An 11,881-nucleotide genomic window follows, 5' to 3' on the forward strand; every position below is an offset into this window, starting at 1 on the left:
TCTAATCATCATTTATCATTTCAGATGTATCATTTTATTTCTTTGCTAAAAAATAAACAAAGCCTACACTAATATAAGTCTAAGGAATATAATATAAGTATAACTGGTCTTCATACAGTTAAGATATGTCTATCCACATTAATTGTTAAAATATGGTTGATAAAGAAGCATTACTGGAATCTCATCCATCCTAACCCTTCATCTGAAAGCCAATAATTCTGAATTTGAAGGAAGCCACAAGGTTTTGTACGCTTTACCCTCAGTCTCTGAGAGGAAGACAAATTAGAATAAATAGCTGCTTTCCTTGTAGACTTTTCATCAAATAGTTATTTATTTTCCCTACTTTGAACTCTACTGGTATATACATTCCACATGTGGAAGTGATGTTAAATGATGGATCAATCCTACATTATTTCTTTTGCTATTACTATTATTATCATTATTATTATTATTTATTGTCTACTCTAACTGTAAGTACACTCCCATTTTTGGAGATTCCTTCCCTAAGTTAGAAGTATCTGGGGCAGTGTATAGAGATCCAGCTTCAAAGGCAAAAAGTCCTAAATCTGACACAATTTGACTCTATACAAGTCAAATAATATCTCAGGGATCTAGGCAATTATCCAAGACTGTAAATTACAAAAATGTCAGCTTGCATTGGTAGAAGTACTTTTCTCACCTGGAATCCCCAATGCCAATGAAATCAGAAACCTAATCCTTATTTCTATCCCTTTTCAGGTATAAGAAACTTTTCGATCATGATGAGGTATTATAATGCTTTGTGCTTGCTTATTAAGAGTTCATAACTTTTGGGGCAGCTAGGTGGCCATAGTGGATAAAGCACTGGCCCTGGAGTCAGGAGTACCTGGGTTCAAATCCAGTCTCAGACACTTAATAATTACGTAGCTGTGTGGCCTTGGGCAAGCCACTTAACCCCATTTGCCTTGCAAAAACCTAAAAAAAAAGTTCATAACTTTCTTCCTCTCATTCCCACTTCTCTAACATAGCTTCTGTCTAGGTCATTCTCAGAATTGTTTCCTAATCCATGATAAATGTCACTTCTGCATATATCCATATATCATCCCTCAACATGGAAATCAATCCATCATTGGGTCCCCCCCCCAACATCTGAAAGAAAAATTATGAGTATGGAGAAAACTGTTCAGAAGTCAAGCTCACAGACTGTTCAATTAGCCCACACACACAGACTGCCCAAGAACTCAGACAACTGACCAATTAGAACTTGTAAATCTTCAAGAACACTTGAAGAGGGGCAGCTAGGTGGCACAGTGGATAAAACACCAGTCCTAGAGTCAGGAGTACCTGGGTTCAAATCTGGTCTCAGACACTTAATAATTACTTAGCTGTGTGGCCTTGGGCAAGCCACTTAACCCCATTTACCTTTCAAAAACCTAAAAAAATTTTTTTTAAATTTAAAAAAAAGAACACTTGAAGAGTGAGGGACCTTGGTGAAAAGGTAATAGTGTTCATGATATCTAGATAGCAGAGTGATCTGGCCTCAACTTACATTGTTGCTGAAGACATTCTACATCTCTTCTACAGGAACTGGGACTGGTATCATTAGCATGAAGAAGACTGGTGCAGAAATCCTTCATCCAGAAACAGCTGAGAGAGCCAAGAGCAACATTGCAAGCACCCCAAGGACTCTCTAACTCTCTGAGATTCAACTACTTATAATTCATATCTGCAATAATTTCTATCTTTAAACAAATCTCACAGGAAAATATGTGGGCTGTACGATGGATGGTGCTTTTATAGTTTAGTCAGGGACAGAGGGGATTGGAGGAACATTTACATCGTACCTATTGACTCAGAGAACATTCCTTACCAAATGTTGAAGAATGAATAAGAGAATATGTTCACCTCTTCCACTCTTGAAATTAATACTGTAAAACAAAATCAGTAGCCTACCATCTAGTTTTATGTTCTGAAACACTATATGATATAGAAATTTCTTGTTCTTTAAAAAATTAGGTTTAAGGGGCGGCTAGGTGGCGCAGTGGATAGAGCACTGGCTTTGGAGTCAGGAGTACCTGGGTTCAAATCCGGTCTCAAATACTTAATAATTACCCAGCTGTATGACCTTGGGCAAGCCACTTAACCCCATTTGCCTTGCAAAAACCTAAAAAAAAAATTAGGTTCAATTTGATTGTGGAGCCTCTTGGACCAGGTGTTCAAGGTAAGAGAAAATTAATGAAATATCTATTTTTAGAAAAAAGAGCAAAATACCAACCTATCAGAAAGAATATGTGAAATAACCAAGACAGGAGACATCAATAAAGTTGAAAATAGGAACCAATCAAAGAAAAGGATTTCCAGACCAGGTGATATGAGTTAAAGCTTGCCACACATATTTCTTAAATGTGTGGTTTTGTAATTATGGTGGTCTAAGTTAAACTTACTCCTTGGATGTAGGTTTTATTTGTGGGAAGAAATGAAATGTTCTTGGAAGAATATTTTGTAGAGACAGCTAGGTGGTACAGTGGATAGAGTACCAGTCCTGAAGTCAGGAGGACCTGAGTTCAAATCCAACCTCAGACACTTAATAATTACTTAGCTGTGAGGTCTTGGGCAAGTCACTTAACCCCATTGCCTTGCAAAAATAAAAAAAAGGGGAGAACATTTTGTATTAACTGTCTTTATCATGCTAAGATTGTAAAATCTCTGCCTCAGGGAACTCAAACTGTCAGTTCAAGTAGAGTTAGGGGAAGGCTGCTACTTCTCTTTCTCTTTCTTTCCCTCCTTTTCCTCTTCCTTCTTCTTGAAACAAAGTTTATGCCTGTTGGCTAGAGAATGGCTAAACATATTTTGGTACATGAATGTAATGGAATATCATTGCTCCATCAAAAAGGATAAAGGTGAAAAAAATTAAAGAAGCATAGGAAGCTTTCTATGAACAGATCCAAAGTGAAGTTAGCAGAGCTAAAAATGACAGTCATATAAATAAAAAGAACTAAACACTGTGTGATTATATTGGGGAAAAATTGGTTCTGGAGAAAAACTGAGAAAATATTCTGCTCTTACTGTGTTGAACTATGACTGAAATATTTACATATACTGTCAAATACAAAGTTGATTGATTTTATTGAATTGTTTTTTCTTTTTTCTTTCTAAAAAGACATTTAATTTAATTGATAGGAGGATTATGAGCTGACATAAAAACAAAAGATATAAAAATATAAGAATTTTAAAGCCCATCATTATCATTATAGTTTTTTCACAAGTGAGCTTATCATTCTTTCACAGTTTGTAGTTTTCCTTATCTTTTTGTAGTTGAACTAATCTTTGGTTTTTCATCATGGGTGTCATGTGATCATATTTTCCTTTGATGAGTTCTTTTTTTTTTTTAGTTTTTGCAAGGCAATGGGGTTAAGTGACTTGCTCAAGATAATTATTAAGTGTCTGAGGTCAAATTTGAACTCAGGTCCCCCTGACTCCAGGGCAAGTGCATCCACTGCACCACCTAACTGTCCCCTTTTGATGCTTTCTTGAAACATAGTGTCTAATTCTTTTGTTTTTCTGATTTCTCAGATTTCTATAATCATAAGATTTGTTGTATTATGATCTAGATAAGGGGAAAGGGAATAAGCACTTATGTAGCAACTAGTATGAGCCAGACACTGTGATAAATGATTTGCAAATTTTAAATCATTTCACCCTCAAAACAACCCTTTGAGGTGGGGATGTTGTTATTGTTGTTGTTGGTGAGTCACATCCAACTCTTTGTGACCTTGTCTGGGACTGTCTTGGCAAAGATACTGTAATGGTTTGCCATTTCCTTCCCCAGATCATTTTATAGATGAGGAAACTGAGGCAAACAGGGTGAAGTGAGTCCCTCAGTTAGTGTCTGATGTCAGATCTGAACTCAGGAAGATGAAAACTTCCTTACTCTATACCTGGAGTTCTATCTGTTGTGACATCTAGCTACTCTTAGGTGCTATTATTATCCCCATTTTACTATATTCATTGCAATAAATTACATATATTTACTCAGTTGAAGAAACTGAGGCAAACAGATTAACTGACCTACCCAAGATCACATAGTGAGGTATCTGAAGGCAAATTTGAACTCAAGTCTTCCTGACTCCAACCTTCTTGGCTCCAACCATTGTACAATGACTTTAAAGTGGTTAAAGAGAATCTATCCCTCCTTTCTGTAATTCTAGTCTATGTATTTTTCTCACAGTTTATGTAATTCAGTGATTGGGTGGAGGGGTATTTCCAGCTGCTCTGCATCATATGTAATTTCATTTTCCAGTATAATCATTAAGCTATTTGTTGTTTCCATGATTTTTTAAAAAGATTTTCTTTTGTATTGTCCATATTGGGCATTTACTTAATTCATCACAATCTTTTGTTTCTCTTACTTCTCATTTAATTTTCTTGTCTGAGATCTACATTCTTCAATTTCTTCTATTATTTGATCTTGTAATTTTCTTAACATTGCCATTTCTTGTGTGGTCCAAGGGAGTCTTGCCTTCTTTTGTTTCTATGGAGATTCTCAGGGCTCAAAGAAATTATTCACAAAGGGAGACTGGTAGAGCAAGTTCTGAGATTCTGGCATGGGAAAAGGATTACTCTCTCCTTCTGGGGGTCACAGTGTTCTTTTGCTATAGAACTGTGAAACAAGAGCCACAAAACAGTTAAAAAGAACACTCTTTAGACTTTTCAAACTTTTCTTGCAATTTGGCTTTCAGAAACAAGACAGTAGTTCAGGATTGCGAGGAAGATAGAAACTGCCAGAGAAAGAAGCAGGACCGAGGAAATGTTGGCAAAAAAGGAACAGCACTGGTTTGAATCTGCTGAAAACCAGAAGTGACTATGAATCCTATTTGTTAATATATGTAGGAGTATGTGTAGACAGAGGGTGTGGGTAGTGGTGGTGACTTTGATAGGATGATATCCAAAAAACAAAATAAGGGATGAGAAAAAAAATTGTCCTGGATAAAGAAGGGAAGATTGAATGGAGTTTATTATCCCACATAAAAGAGGCAGGAGAGAGCTATTATAATGGAGGAAAAGATGGGGAGGTAACAGGTAAAGCTTAAATTTTAGCCACATCAAAATTGGCTCCAAGAGGGAATAGCAAACACACTAAGAAATCTCTCTTACCCTATAAAGAAGAAAAAAGGGACAGGGTTAAGAGAAAGGGGAGGCAGAGACTGATAAAAGGGAGGGTATGTTGGGGGAGGTGGTAATCAGAAGCAAAATATTTATGGGGAGGGGAAGAGTAGAGTTAAAAGAGGAATAAAAAAAACAAAAAATAGCATGAAGGAAAACACATATAACAGTAAATGGGAATGGGATGAACTCAGTCAAAAAAGAGAAGAAGATAGCAGAATGAATTAAAACCCAGAATCATACAATATCTTATTTGCAAGAAACACAGAGAGATACACACAAGATAAAGGTAAGGGGGTTAGAGCAGCATCTAGTATTCTTTAACTGAAGCAAAGAAAGCAGGGGTAGCAATCATGATCTCAGACAAAACAAAAGCAAAAACAGATGTAATTAACAGAGATAAAGAAGGAAACTATACCTTGATGAAAGGTAGCATAGACAATGAAGTCATATTTAACCTAATACTAAACATTTGGGCACTAAATGGTATAACATCTAAATTTTTGAAGAAAAAGTTGAAGAGTTACAGGAAGAAATAGAAGTTAAAACTATACTAATGGGGGATCTCAACCCTCCCCTCACAGAACTAGATAAATCTAACCAAAAAATAAACAAGAAAGAATTTAAGGGAAAAAGTTAGATATGATAGATCTAGGGAGAAATTGAATGAAAATAGAAAGGAGTATACCTTTTTCTCAGTAGTAAATGACAATTACACAAAAATTAGCCTTGCATTATAACATAAAAACTCACAATCAAATGCAGAAAAGCAGAAATAATAAATTCATTCTTTTTAGATTTTAATGCAACAAAATTATATTTAATAATGGACAATGGAAAAAAGACTAAAATTAATTGAAAATTAAATAATCTATAAAATTATAAATTATTTTCATAATTTGTTCTTTCATTAAAGAAAATAACAATGAGACAACATACCAAGATTTACTGGATGCAGCCAAAATTGTAGTTAGGGCAAAATTTATATCTCTATTTGTTTATATTAATGAAATAGATAAATCAGATTGATGAATTGTGCATGCAATTAAAAAAAACTAGAAAAAGGACAACAAATTAAAAAACCTGCAATTAAACACCAAATTAGGAATTCTGGGAATCAAAAGAAAAATTAAGAAAATTGAAGTAAGAAAATTATTGAACTAATAAAACTAGAACCTGCTTTTATAAAAAAAAAACCATTAAAATAGTTATACCATTTAATTTGGTTTTAAAAAGAAAAGAAGAAAACCAAATTACTAAGATTAAAAATGAAAGGGGTGAATCCACCACCAGTAAGATTTTTAGGAGCTATTTTGTCCAATTATATACCAATAAATTGACAATCTAAATGAAAAGGATGACTATCTATGCCCAAATAGAAGAAGAATCTTAGAATCTTAGAAAAAGAAATTGAACAAATCATCAATGGTCTTCCTAAGAAAAACTCCCCAAGACCATACAGATTCACCATGTGAATTTAAATTATAAAGTTATTCAATTATAGCAAGCATTTAAAGAACAATGAATCCCAATACTATATGAACTTTGGAAAAATAGGTGAGGAAGGAGTCCTACCAAATTCTTTTTATACATATATTATATATACTAGCAAAGAGATTACAGCAATACATCACAAGGTTTATACATTATGACTGGGTGAGATTTAAATCAGGAATGCAGAACTGGTTCAATATTAGAAAAACTATCACTGCACAGAGAAAAACAAATTAAACCAACTCCGAAATACCACCTCACACCTGTCAGAATGGCTAATATGGAAAAAAAATATTAGATATTGGAGAGGGTGTAGGAAAACTGGGATACTAATACCCTGTTGGTGGAACTGTGAACTGATCCAACCATTCTGAAGAGCAATTTGGAACAATATCCAAAAGGATTATAAAACTGGGCATACTCGCTGATCCAGCAAAACCACCACTAGGTCTATATCCCAAAGATATCCAAAAAAGGGAAAAGGAACTATTTATACAAAAAATTTATAGCCCCTTTTTTTGTGGTGGCTAAGAATTGGAAAGTAAAAGGAAATCCATTAACTAGGGATGGCTAAACAAACTGTGGCATATGATTGTGATAGAAAATTATTGTGCCATAAATTACAAGCAGGATAATTTCAGAAAAACCTGGAACTTACACATGAACTGATGTATAGTGAAGTTCATTGGGACCAGGAGAACAGCATACACAGAAACAGACATATTATTTGATGAAGAACTGTGAATGATTTAGTTATTCTCAGCAATACAAAGATATAAGAAAATCTCAAAGGACTAATGATGAAGCATACTTACTATCTGCCTCTAGAAAAAGAACTGATATTGATTGAATACAGACTGAAAGGTTATTTTTCACTTTCTTTTTTCTTTTATTCTTCATCCTGTACAAAATGTCTTATAGGGAAATGTTTTATATTATTGCATAGGTATAATCTATATCTGATTGCTTCCTGAATCAGGAAGAGGAAAGGGAAGGGAGAGAAGGAGGGATAGAATTTGGAACTCAAAAATTTGAATTAAAATGTTTTTAAAATTGGAAAAAAAATATTTATCCATCAAAGGATCTTTCCCAAGTTCTCTCATATGGCATCTTTGTCCATGCCTGTAGTTTCTGATGTTGTAGCTATTTGCTTTATTCTACAATATTTTAAAATTATATCAGCACTTTACCTTATTGTTATTTAAAGAACTTTACTGAATTTTTGTCATAAATTTTTAAGCTATTTTTTCTTTAGTGTTTATACTTGTGGCTTTGGGAATGTTTTGTGAGGTATGTAAAGGGCATACATATGATGAAAAATGTTATCCACTTCCAGAGAAAGACTGATGGAGTCCGATTGCAGATTGAAGCATTCTTTTTTCTTTACTTTTTTTTTTGTTTGTTTGTGAACTCTTTTTTTTAAATTTATTTTTATTAAAGATATTATTTGAGTTTTGCAATTTTCCCCTCAATCTTGCTTCCCTCCCCCCCACCCCACCCCCCACGGAAAGCACTCTGTCAGTCTTTACTTTGTTTCCATGTTGTACCTTGATCCAAATTGGGTGTGATGAGAGAGAAATCATATCCTTAAAGAACAAAGGAGAAGTCTAAGAGCTATCAAGATCAGACAATAACATATCTGTTTTTTTTCTAAATTAAAGGGAATAGTCCTTGCACATTTACTTGATTTCCAATTCTTTGCCACCACAAACAGGGCTGCTAGAAATATTTTTGTACAAGTAATGTTTTTACCCTTTTTCATGATCTCTTCAGGGTATAGACCCAGTAGTGGTATTGCAGGGTCAAAGCATATGCACATTTTTTGTTGCCCTTTGGGCATAGTTCTAAATAGCTCTCCAGAAGGGTTGGATGAGTTCACAGCTCCACCAACAGTGTAATAGTGTCCCAGATTTCCCACAACCCTTCCAACAATGATCATTATCCTTTCTGGTCATATTGGCCAATCTGAGAGGTGTGAGGTGGTACCTCAGAGAAGCTTTAATTTGCATTTCTCTAATAATTAATGATTTAGAACATTTTTTCATATGGCTATGGATTGCTTTGATCTCCTCATCTGTAAATTGCCTTTGCATATCCTTTGACCATTTGTCAATTGGGGAATGGCTTTTTGTTTTAAAAATATGACTGAGTTCTCTGTATATTTTAGAAATGAGTCCTTTGTCAAAATCATTAGTTGTAAAAATTGTTTCCCAATTTACTGCATTTCTTTTGATCTTGGTTACAGTGGTTTTATCTGTGCAAAAGCTTTTTAATTTAATGTAATCGAAATCATCTAATTGGTTTTTGGTCATGTTCTCCAACTCTTTCTTAGTCATAAACTGCTCCTCTTTCCATAGATCTGACAGGTAAACTAGTCCTTGATCTTCTAATTTGCTTATAGTATTGTTTTTTATGTCTAAGTCCTGTAACCATATGGATCTTATCTTGGTAAAGGGTGTGAGGTGTTGGTCTAATCTAAGTTTCTTCCATACTAACTTCCAATTATCCCAGAAATTTTTATCAAAGAGGGAGTTTTTATCCCAATGGCTGGACTCTTTGGGTTTATCAAACAGCAGATTACTATAATCATCTCCTGCTTTTATACCTAGTCTATTCCACTGGTCCACCACTCTATTTCTTGGCCAATACCAAACAGTTTTGATGACTGATGCTTTATAATATAATTTTAGATCAGATAAGGCTAAGCCACCTTCTTTTGCACTTTTTTTCATTAAGCTCCTGGCAATTCTTGACTTTTTATTTCTCCATATGAATTTACTTACAATTTTTTCTAATTCATTAAAGTAGTTTTTTGGAATTTTGATTGGTAGGGCACTAAACAGATAGTTTAGTTATGGTAGAATTGTCATTTTTATTATATTAGCTCTACCTATCCATGAGCAGTTGATATTTTCCCAGTTATTTAAATCTGATTTAATTTGTGTGAGAAGTGTTTTATAATTGTTTTCAAAAAGATTCTGAGTCTGTCTTGGCAAATAGACTCCTAAGTATTTTATATTGTCTGAGGTTACTTTGAATGGGATTTCTCTTTCTAGCTATTCCTGTTGTATCTTGCTAGACATATATAGAAAAGTTGAGGATTTATGAGGGTTTATTTTATAACCTGCAACTTTGCTAAAATTGCTAATTGTTTCCAGTAGTTTTTTGGATGATTCCTTGGGATTCTCTAGGTAGACCATCATGTCATCTCTGCAAAGAGTGAGAGTATTGTCTCTTCCTTCCCAATTCTAATTCCTTCAATTTCTTTTCCTTCTCTAATTGCTGATGCTAACATTTCTAATACAATATTGAATAGTAGTGGTGATAATGGACACCCTTGTTTCACCCATGATCTTATTGGGAATGCCTCTAGCCTCTCCCCATTGAATGTAATGCTTGTTGATGGTTTCAGATAAATACTGCTAATTATTTTAAGAAACAATCCATTTATTCCTACACTCTCTAGTGTTTTTAATAGGAATGGGTGCTGTATTTTGTCAAAAGCTTTTTCAGCATCTATTGATATGATCATAGGATTTCTGATAGGTTTGTTGTTGATATAATTGAGTCTACTAACAGTTTTCCTAATATTGAACCAACCCTGCATTCCTGGAATAAATCCTACTTGATCATAATGTATTATCCTAGTGATAACTAGTTGTAATCATTTTGCTAAGATTTTATTTAGGATTTTTGCATCTATATTCATCAGGGAAATAGGTCTATAATTTTCTTTCTCTGTTTTAACTCTTCCTGGTTTAGGTAACAGCACCATATTGGTTTCATAGAAAGAGTTAGGCAGAGTTCCATCTTTCCCTATTTTTCCAAGGAGTTTATATAGAATTGGAACCAATTGTTCCTTAAATGTTTGGTAGAATTCACTTGTGAATCCATCAGGCCCTGGAGATTTTTTTTTAGGGAGTTCAATAATGGCTTGTTGAATTTCTTTTTGTGAGATAGGGTTGTTTAGGTATTTAATCTCTTCTTCATTTAACCTGGGCAACTTATATTTTTGTAAATATTCATCCATTTCACTTAGATTATCAAATTTATTGGCATAGAGTTGGGCAAAATAATTTTGAATTATTACTTTAATTTCCTCCACATTGGTGGCAAGTTCACCTTTTTCATTTATGATACTTGCAATTTGGTTTTCTTCTTTCTTTTTTTTTAATCAAATTGACCAGGGGTTTATCAATTTTATTGGTTTTTTTCATAATACCAACTTTTGGTTTTATTTATTAATTCAATAGTTTTTTTGCTTTCGATTTTATTAATTTCTCTTTAATTTTTAGAATTTCTAATTTGGTATTTAATTGGGGATTTTTGATTTGTTCTTTCTCTAATTTTTGTAGTTGCATGTTTAGTTCATTGATTTCCTCTTTCTCCAATTTATTCATGTAAGCATTTAGAGCTATAATATATCCCCTGAGAGTTGCTTTGAATGAATCCCATAGGTTTTGGTATGTTGTTTCATTATTATCATTATCTAGGAGAAAATGGTTAATTTTTTCTATAATTTGCTTTTTGGTCCACTCATTTTTTAAAATGAGGTTATTCAGTTTCCAGTTTGTTCTGGGTCTATATCTCCTTGGCCCAGTATTGCATATGACTTTTATTGTATTGTGATCTGAGACAGATGTATTCACTATTTCTGCTTTTCTGCAGTTGATCATTAGGTTTTTATGTCCTAGTACATGGTCAATTTTTGTATAGGTTCCATGTACTGCAGAGAAAAAGGCATATTCCTTTCTATCCCCGTTCAGTTTCCTCCATAAGTCTACCATATCTAATTTTTCTAACAAACTATTTACCTCCTTAACTTCTTTCTTGTTTATTTTAAGATTCAATTTATCTAGATTTGATAGTGGGAGGTTGAGGTCTCCCACTAGTAGAGTTTTGCTGTCTATGCCTTCCTGTAGTTCTTTCAGTTTCTCCTCTAAGAATTTGGGTGCTGTCCCACTGGGTGCATATATATTCAATATTGAAATGACTTCATTGTCTATGGTACCTTTTAGGAAGATAAGGTTTCCTTCCGTATCTATTCTAACGCTATCTATTTTTGCTGCTGCTTTGCCTGAGATAAGGATTGCTACCCCTGCTTTTTTTACTTCAGCTGAAGCAAAATATATTTTGCTCCAACCTTTTACCTTTACTCTATATGTATCTCTCGGCTTCAAATGAGTTTCTTGTATGCAGCATATTGTAGGATTCTGGTTTTTAATCCACTCTGCTATTTGCTTAT

This window comes from Macrotis lagotis, chromosome X (genome assembly GCF_037893015.1).
Source record: "Macrotis lagotis isolate mMagLag1 chromosome X, bilby.v1.9.chrom.fasta, whole genome shotgun sequence".
Classification (NCBI taxonomy): domain Eukaryota; kingdom Metazoa; phylum Chordata; class Mammalia; order Peramelemorphia; family Peramelidae; genus Macrotis; species Macrotis lagotis.